Genomic DNA, 10,492 nt, shown 5'->3' on the forward strand with positions numbered 1-10,492 from the left:
GGATGTGGGTGAGGGGACGACAGAGATTAAGAAAGTTAGTTGAACTTTGAGAGAGAGAGAGAGAGAGAGAGAGAGAGAGAGAGAGAGAGAGAGAGAGAGAGAGAGAGAGAGAGAGAGAGAGAGAGAGAGAGAGAGAGAGAGAGAGAGAGAGAGAGAGAGAGAGAGAGAGAGAGAGAGAGAGAGAGAGAGAGAGAGAGAGAGAGAGAGAAAGAGAGAGAGAGATCTTTGGTGTAGAGTCGTTGTACTATTTTGCGGCCGTTTTGATATGCGCAGATTATCCTGAGAGGGTAACTGCACGGAATGACATTATTTCTTAGCACGTTTGCATTGTTATTTTCTCAGAACTGCAGGTGGCCATTATAAGAAGCGGGTACGGGTTCATACTGAGGTCCCTTTCATTATAGGATTTTTTCTCTCACAATATCGGGTGTTTAATTTCTCTGTATTGTCCCATTGCTGGCAAATTTGGGTCGCTTCCTCCCAGCGGAAAGCTAACAGGAACAGAGTCGCGCTAATTGTTTTTTGCAGATCAACCATCCTGTCTTGTGTACGGAAAACCATGAATGAAACTGAACAGGTTTTATCTCAGAGCTCCACTTTACTTTTGTTTACAATGCATAAAAACCCGAATGATTGATTTGGACACGTGTGCTGTTCGTCCACAAATCCAAAAACAAAGAGACTGCCAACGTTCCAAAATTCAGAATAAAAAAACAAGAAAGGTAAGTTGTTAGAACGTTTGTCATCGACACAAATACGTCACAATCACAAACATATCGACCCAACGGTCTTGTACGTGCACAGACACACAATTAGTTACGAAAACTTATCTTGATGGAATTTTCTTCCGCCTGGCTGACTATTAGGGTTTAACGTCCTCTTAGACCAACTGGTCTATATTGGGACAGGTATTGGTAATATGCTGAAGATATGGTGTGATACTTTGATTCGAACAAGCCCGCTGTGGCTATTTTCTTCGACACACCAGCATTGGTTTTTTTTCTCGTCAAAGTATCGAAATACGATCATGATAATTAGAGACGAGAGATGATGCATGCGTGTCTTCGTGTTTTCCAAGCCCTGAGACTTTCGCTGTGAACGTGGGATCTTTTTCGTGCGCATGTGTGCACACGGGGGTACGGTGTTCGGACACCGAAGAGAGTCTGCACAAAGTTGACTCCGAGAAGTAAATCTCTCGCCGAACGTGGGGATCAAACCCACGCTGATAGCGACCAACTGGCTACAAAGCCAGCGCGCTACCAACGGTAAGCACATTTTTAAAATAAATGTGGCATGTTTCTCGTGTGGTATCTTCATTCATCGGGGAGTCTGGTACTAAATATGAACGGTAAGAATGCTCTGAACCCTACACGTATTATATCCCCATCGTTTTATCGTTCACATTTGCCCAACATGTTAATTTGCTGAGCGGGATTTATGTCGTCTGCTAGGCTATGGCAATCGAACCACTGCACTGCATTTCAAAAACAAACATTGCTCGTCACGTTGCACTGAGTCTGCACGCATGAGGCAGGCTGGTAATAAGTCTTATATATAGTAAGAACGTTCTAAACCCTACACGTTTTCGATTCCAATTGTTCTTGCCTTGAAATAATAATTCGGAAAACATTCATTTACTGAACAGATGCAGTCGTATTTCAGTGTAGTAGTCTGCTACGTGCTGATCTAGCTGCTACGTTATCGGAATAACACTTGTGTTTTCTGTTAGCTGCTGGGAATTGTATACTAACTCCTCATTTGGTAATGTGGATAATAAGCTACATGTCACTAACATGGCATAATGATGAGAGGAATCTTCGCAAGTCGAAACTGAAAACCAAGAAGAAAAAACAAGTCGCGTAAGGCGAAATTACTACATTTAGTCAAGCTGTGGAACTCACAGAATGAAACAGAACGTAGTCCGCCGCTAGTGCAAAAGGCAGTGAAAGTGACGAGCCTGTTTGGCGCGGCAGCGGTTGCGCTGTGCTTCATAGCACGCTTTACTGTACCTCTCTTCGTTTACACTTTTTGAGCGTGTTTTTAATCCAAACATATCATAGCTATATGTTTTTGGAATCAGGAACCAACAAGGAATAAGATGAAATAGTTTTTTGAAACGATTTTGGAAATTTAATTTTGATCATAATTTTTAATTGTTTTAATTTTCAGGGCTTGTTTTTAATCCAAATTAACATATTTACATGTTTTTGAAATCAGAAAATGATGAAGAATAAGATGAACGTAAATTTGGATCGTTTTATAATTTTTTTTTTTTTACAATTTTCAGATTTTTAATGACCAAAGTCATTAATTAATTTGTAAGCCTCCATGCTGAAATGCAATACCGAAGTCCGGCCTTCGTCGAAGATTGCTTGGCCAAAATTTCAATCAATTTGATTGAAAAATGAGGGTGTGACAGTGCCGCCTCAACTTTTACAAAAAGCCGGATATGACGTCATCAAAGACATTTATCGCAAAAAAGAAAAAAAGTCCGGGGATATCATTCCCAGGAACTCCCATGTATAATTTCATAAAGATCGGTCCAGTAGTTTAGTCTGAATCGCTCTACACACACACACACACACACGCACACACGCACACACACACACACGCACACACCACGACCCTCGTCTCGATTCCCCCTCTATGTTAAAACATTTAGTCAAAACTTGACTAAATGTAATTAGACACAGCGGGTTCTATTTTTAGATCAGTGGCAACTGTGGCAGAGGCACATGCAATCTGTCAGAAAAAAACACTTCTGCTTTAATTGAGAAGCAGGAAATTTATGGTCATAATCATTGTTGGTATTGTGGAGAATATAAGCTACATGTCATTAATTAATTCTGAGGATGAGAGTACTCTCTCGCTTAGGCAAAGGGCGGAAGAATACGCTCTGTGGAAAAGTTAGCGCTAACAGTTTTAGCGCATCGCCATTAGCCAATCAACTGGTTCACATCAGTCATGTGACACCAGTACTTACTGACAATTACTTCACTTTCATTACTTTATTGTCCCATCGCTGGGAAATTCGCCGTATTCGGGTCGCTTCCTCCCAGTGGAAAGCTAGCAGCAACGGAGTCGCGCTACCCAGGTGTCTGCGTGTTTAGGTGTATTCAGCCACCTGCACTTATGGCAGAATGACCAAGGTCTTTTACGTGCCATTGTGATGACACGGGGGTGGGACATGGCTTCCGTCTCTGGGTCTGCACATAAAGTTGACCCGTGTCCGTCCCGGCCCGAATTCGAACCTGCGACCTTCCGATCACAAGTCCAGTGCTCTACCAACTGAGCTACCGGGCCCCGGTATTATTATTATTTAAGTTATTGAGACATCCCAGTGCACTAAGGGATTTATAGAGCAAATCGAGAAAATTTATTATTGAACGAAGCGCATAGCGCTGAGTTCAATAATTATTTTCGCGTGAAATGCTCTTCTTCTTCTTGTTCTTGTTCTTGTTCTTCTTGTTCTTCTTGTTCTTCTTGTTCTTCTTCTTGTTCTTCTTCTTGTTCTTCTTTCTTCTTTCTTCTTTCTTCTTTCTTCCTTCTTCCTCCTTCCTCCTTCCTCCTTCCTCCTTCTTCCTTCTTCCTTCTTCCTTCTTCCTTCTTCTTTCTTCTTTCTTCTTCTTCTTCTTCTTCTTCTTCTTCTTCTTCTTCTTCTTCTTCTTCGTTCGTGGGCTGACACTACCACGTTCACTCATGTAACGTAGGGACATGAGTAGATGTTTACGTCTATGACCGTTTTTACCCCGCCATTCAGGTAGCATACGTCGATTTATGGGGAAGCATGCTGGGTATGTTCGTGGTTCTATAACCCACCGAACTCTGACATAGATTACAGGATCTTTTCCGTGCGCAGTTGGTCTTGCGCTTGCGCACTGGGCGAAAAGTCACGTTTTGGCACTATAACGTGGCATATCCCATGACCTCCCTTCTTTGTCTCTGTTACTTCAGTATGGGTATATATGTTGTATTTTTATAGCTCAATAAATACATCATGGACTCCAAAAAATATATGATAGTGCAGATTCCGATTTGGGCAAAGGACTACTTTCCTCCCGACCTTTGACCTCGCTCGCGCCGAACAATGTGACACATTTGTATGAAGTTCTAAAATCGTATTGCACGGCTCAGAAAACTATATCAGTTGCACGCAAAAATGAATCTCAGAACTGATCTGATGTATGAGATGCAATAAGCAAAAGTTTCTTTCATTATGAAAGCAATGCAGGTCGAAAAAAACGAACATTCAACTTACAAGATAACCAGATGCTAGCGAACCAAAACAAAAACACGAGTACCCTCCCCTTGCATCGTTAGCAGACGACTTTTGAGAATCTGTCGGTAGTGTGTTTTGCCGGTGTGCGCCTTCAGCTATCAAACATCGGCTGTTTCACGTGTTTTGCGAGCAAGTCTACTCTTTTGCCTGGCTCTGCAGTAAGTCCACATATTTTTCCGTAATCCAGTCATATTCCTTCAAAATGCAATCAATCGGCGGTGACAGACGTGTCGGTCGCGTTTTCCTCTCACCCATACCAGTTTAAGTTCATCCATGCAAACACACTCGCAAAACAGTTTATCACGTAGATACATTTCAAATAGGGAGCAAATGGTTAAATCTAAACCTACATATTTGTTCCCTAAGATTTGCTTCTCTGTCAATAAGCCTAATTACACACGTTCGAGAAAAACAACGTGGAATCAATTCTGAATCGAGTAAGCCAAATGGGTCCCAAACCCGTTTCGCCCGTTCTGCCGACCTGAAACGCAAAACAAAAGAATTGTGCGCTTCAACTAAATTAATTTCTATTCGACTTCATTACTTTCTTGCAACTTATGAACCTTTACTTAAAGCTTTTAAATGGTCTGAAAGTAGTGTTACCGCGTACTTATCGATGCACTCATTCGTTTTATTTTTTCAGCGACGGTCACTTAGTTTAAGGTTGCAAAAGGGCTAAGTCTCGCTGGCAACAGTTTTACCCTGCACAGATCGCAACAGTGCCGCTAGTAGTCTACACTTTGTGTTTGATGGTAGAATGGGATATACAGATTACAACACTCGTGGTTTTTTATATGGCTTGTATTTCAGTCAAGACCCAGCGGGAATATCAATCGAGAGACACTCGCCAGAGGCTCGTGTCTCCCGATGATATTCATCCGCTGGGTCTTGACTGAAATACAAGCCATATAAAAAACCACTCGTGTTGTAACCTATACATATAACATGAAACATGAAGTTAATCAACTGAATTTTGTGGCATTATACCTGTGCGATTCACATCAAGTTAGAAAAACTGCCGTAACGCAATAAAATCCCTGAGATTTTAGCGGGCTGCAAAACACAGTAAAACATCGAGTTTGGGTGTCTGCGTTTTGGACGTTTTCGCTACATTAACGCACGGCGATTCACGTCGTGTTAAACGCGTTTCAGCAGTGCGCAAAACACCACGAAACCTATGGAGTTTCGATAAGTTTTTCTGGTTTCTAAAACTTGATGTTAGAGTGTTGTTTTGATGGATTATTCTGCGTTTTCATCAGCCTGGTGCCGAACCTGCAGAATCAGACGATTATCGGCTCCCTCTCTCTCTCTCTAGTTTCTCTCTCAGCACGCCGGTCACACACACACACACACACACACATACACACACTGCACATACATCATACACACACACACACCGTCACACACATTCACACTGTCACTGCACACGGCACACACACATGCACACACATGCACACACACACACACACACACACTGTGACTGACACTGACTGACCGTCACACACACACACACACACACACGGGCACACACTGACTGACCGTCACACACACACACACGGGCACACAGTGACACACACACACACCCCTTGAACTGACACACACACACGCACACACAACTGAACACACACATACACACACTGATCATCAGTTTATAAATGTGAAAAAAAGTGCAGTGCACAAACATTTTTGGGGGTATCTCTTATTTTCTCTATAATTATGAGCCTTGTCACAGTACAGTGTACACGAGAGACTGCATTGCCCGTGCGTTGAGCAGAGAAAGTAGGTCATTCTAACCTGACTATTTAGCGCGGTCAGATTTTAGTTTTCTTCTATATTCCTTTGCACTTTTGCTGGGGTAGGCTACTGGCCGAGTTAATCGTTTTCCCATGTGTGTGGGACCTGTAAGGAATTCGAAGCGGCGAAGGACCACAGATAGGCATTTGTTCTACTCCCCCCCCCCCCCCCCCCCTCCCCGAAACATCCGTCCGAGATGGTGGCTACTGACTGGACTTGCAACTTTCTCAACTTGTACAGTACGAACTGCAGTGACTCGAATTTGAGTTTTGGGATTTCTCTTGCTCTACCTTTTCTGATAATGTTTTACTTAGCTCGTGTTTAGATGCAATACATACTGTCTCTTTACATTTAGTCAAGTTTGTGTGTGTGTGTGTGTGTGTGCGTGTGCATGTGTGTGTGTAGAGCGATTCAGACCAAACTACTGAACCGATCTTTATGAAATTTTACATGAGAGTTCCTGGGTATGATATCCCCGGACATTTTTTTATTTTTTTCGATAAATACCTTTGATGACGTCATATCCGGCTTTTTGTAAAAGTTGAGGCGGCACTGTCACACCCTCATTTTTCAATCAAATTAATTGAAATTCTAGTCAAGCAATCTTCGACAAAGGCCGGACCTCGGTATTGCATTTCAGTTTGGTGGCTTAAAAATTAATTAATGACTTTGGTCATTAAAAATCTAAAAATTGTAGAAAAAAAATGTATAAAACGATCCAAATGTACGTTCATCTTATTCTTCATCTGACATCATTTTCTGATTCCAAAAACATATAAATAAAAATATAATTTTTTTTATCAAAATTAAATTTTCGAAATCAATTTAAAAACACTTTCATCTTATTCCTTGTCGGTTCCTGATTCCAAAAAAATATAGAGATGATATGTTTGCATTAAAAACACGCTCAGAAAGTTAAAACGAAGAGAGGTACAGAAAAGCGTGCCGTCCTTCTCAGAGCAACTACTACCCCGCTCTTCTTGTCAATTCCACTGCATTTGCCACGAGCGGTGGACTGACGATGCTACGAGTATACGGTCTTGCTGAAAAATTGCATTGCGTTCAGTTTCATTCTGTGAGTTCGACAGCTTGACTAAATGTTGTATTTTCGCCTTACGCGACTTGTTTTGTTTTAGGATCGATTTTGATAATGATTGAGAAAGGAGAATAGCCGGTGTTAGTTTTACAGTCGGTTTTATGAAGTTTGAGTAAAGAAGTGCGTGGTTTTTACCCTCCCTTTCGTTTCCCTTCCCCTTCTTTAGTTTGCTATTATTGTGCCTAAGAGCCGAAATGGCTGCACTCTAACTCATCTTTGATCTCCCAAAAGACTCCATAAACAAACTAGTGTATCAAGAGGCTGGCTGGCTGCCCCTCGATGAAGAAAGAAGACTAAAGTCGGCCCAGTACGTATCAAGAGCAAGTACTTTTGACAATGCTGTGAACGAAGAGCTCACTGCTGAGTTCGACACAATAACCTCGGCCTCTTACCAAAACCTAAAAAGAAAAACACCCAAAATACACGAAGCAACGATCCCACTAGCAGACTATATGTTCAACCGATATTTCAAGAAAGTGGGGGTAAACCCAGGTAGGATGGCCCACATTCCCATTCACCCCTTCCCATTTTGGTTCATGGAATCCCCCATTATCATCCCTGATCATGATCTGGGTGTAACAAAAAAAATAACCCTGTACTTGTCTCATCAATAGTAAAAGAAATAATCTCAAACAATAACAAAGATCACCTACAAATATTTACTGACGGCTCCAAAAAAATGATGACCAAGCTGACTGTGCTTTTGTCATTCCTGACCTCAAAATAAGTTTTAAAAAAATTAAACTCAACAAGGATGTGTCCATTTTCACTGCAGAAATGCTGGCTACGTTATCTTAAGAGCATGCCACTATATCAATGACCCCCCTCGACCTCCAACAAGAGTCGTGATTCTCTCCGACTCAAAACCAGCATAACTGCTCTTCAAAATGGTTCCAGAAACCGAGAAGAGCTTCAGACGGAAATATTGTTCCTCTGTCACCAGATCATTGCCTCTTGAACAGAACTGACCCTTAGGCTACGTACTTCCCCTCACACACATGGATCAGAGGCAAGGATATGGCTGACAGAGAAGCAAAAGAGGCTGTTACAGATCAAGCAGCATTTCATGACATAAAATTAACAAAGACGGGAGCAAAACACAAAATGGCCAAAGTTGCCTGGCGTCACTGGGAAACAGAATTGAAAATAGAAGGCAATGCCCATGGTTGGCTTATTCTGCCCCGACAAACAAAACAAAACAGGCCTACACTCCCCACCTCCCTCCTTAAAATACTTCTCAGAATTCGCACGGATGGCCATGGATGCGCTCACAAGTGCTTTCCCCGTCTCTGTGAATGTGGACAGTTTATATCTTTGTTACACCTCTTTGACCGCTGCCAATCACTCCAGCAAGATTTCTGCAACCTACACACCCTTGTCAACGAACATAACCTGAAACCCCATGAGTTTTTTTTTAGATAAACATTGCACGCTTCAATGGAAGCTAGCATACACCCTGTGTCTCTCAATAGTAGAAGGCTGAAATAGGATATCTGTTTTAAAAAAAAACCTGATCTCCGTTCCTCACACCGAGCTTTTTCTTCTTCATTGTATTATTTTTCCAGTTATCTATTTACTTACCTATTCAGCCAAAAATATAACAATATCCCACATAACAAAAATTAAAAAAATAAGCCTACAAAACCGCTCCAGTCCAACCATATTCCGCGTACACAATCTTTACTTCCATCCCCATTTTGAAATATCGCAAAAGACTTCCAGATATAATTATAACACGATCATATATGTGTTCTCTGGTTGCATGTTTGTTCAGTGTCTTGTCCCCACATAAAGCATATTAACTCTACCTGTCCTAAAGCAAGTTGCGGTTCTAAGAGGACGTTAAAACTAGTTATCATCATCAACACACACACACACACATATGAAAGAACCCATGTATATTTTTATGATTGTTGTTTTGGTCTGAATACAATTTGGAATCTTACTACACTCTTGTTAATTGATTTTACATTTTGTTGTCAGAAGTATTTTGTTCGTCGGTTCGTGTCTGGTGCGTGTGGTTTGAATGCCGTCCTGTCAAATGTCTTTTAAAAACACATTCACGGTAACATCTTCGACGCAGACACAGACAGTTAGGAAGGGCTCCTAATATGGACCACTTTTTGTTTCATGCTGATAACTAGCTTGTTTTCTTGCGAAGAAGTTTTATTTTGTGTTTGGTAGTCCTTTTCTCTTAGGTTAACCGTTAGGCCTTATTAGAGTGAAATAGCTTTGATAAACATTCAACAAAAATTAAATACAGACAAAATCACAAATGGTCCATAATAGGAGCCTGGGCGCCTAATATGGATCAGTGAAGCGGCCTTCACAAATCACTGTAAAAAGCCCCCTATACTTCAAAATAACATGATACAACTTAGTGTACAAGTCAGTCTAATTCAAATATGCTTTAGATTGATCTGTTTCGGGTTGATGAGAGCATTATTTGAAGCACACCAGGAAACTAAAGAAGCTTATCAAAAACAGAGTGAAAATAAGTGAAATTATCAACTTCCACGAAAAGAAGACTTTTTTTTTTAAATCTCGAGGACTAGTTATAGGTTATTTCCAGCAAGCTTCTTAATGAATTATTGAAAATAGCTTTTAGCTTTTTTTTTCTCGATTTGTTGAAGGTGGTCCATATTAGGGGACTCGCACATACTTTGAGATCTTGCTAATATTTTTTGTTTGCACGGTAAAAACTCGGGGTCAACCCTGCTAAAATGTAACAAATGCGGTCTTAGCTGTCATATATAGCAATTTTTGTGTGATAAAAGCTTTGGCTGTGGACAGAAACGAGTCCGTTTTCGGCGGCAAAGCCGTTTAGAGTGAACGCTGCCAAACTGAGTGAAAAAAAGAGAAAAAGCCTAACGGTTTTGAGATTTGTGTTTCTGCAATACAGCGAACAAAACTTTTTTGAGCGCTCAAGCGCCGTTAGTTTTTCAGAACAGGAGGTGGTCCATATTAGGAGCCGGTCCATATTAGGAGCTACGTGAAGCTACCACCGCTCGGCTTTACACACACACACACACTTTTAATTAGTTGCTTTTGGCAGCGCACACGGCCTCATCATCTGAACTTGAAACAAGATCGCGTAAGGCGAAAATACAATATTTAGTCAAGTAGCTGTCGAACTCACAGAATGAAACTGAACGCAATGCCATTTTTCAGCAAGACCGTATACTCGTAGCATCGTCAGTCCACCGCTCATGGCAAAGGCAGTGAAATTGACAAGAAGAGCGGGGTAGCAGTTGCGCTAAGAAAGATAGCACGCTTTTCAGTCTGTACCTCTCTTTGTTTTAACTTTCTGAGCGTGTTTTTAA

At 41.3% G+C, this 10,492-nt stretch overlaps 1 long non-coding RNA gene across 1 annotated transcript in view; it reads right to left on the reverse strand.

Annotated features, from left to right (window-relative positions):
• LOC138980558 (uncharacterized) overlaps positions 1 to 10,492 on the reverse strand; it is a 401,185-nt gene that overhangs the window by 30,413 nt on the left and 360,280 nt on the right. The gene's annotated exons all lie outside the window — the stretch shown is intronic.

This window comes from Littorina saxatilis, linkage group LG11 (genome assembly GCF_037325665.1).
Source record: "Littorina saxatilis isolate snail1 linkage group LG11, US_GU_Lsax_2.0, whole genome shotgun sequence".
Classification (NCBI taxonomy): Eukaryota; Metazoa; Mollusca; class Gastropoda; order Littorinimorpha; family Littorinidae; genus Littorina; species Littorina saxatilis.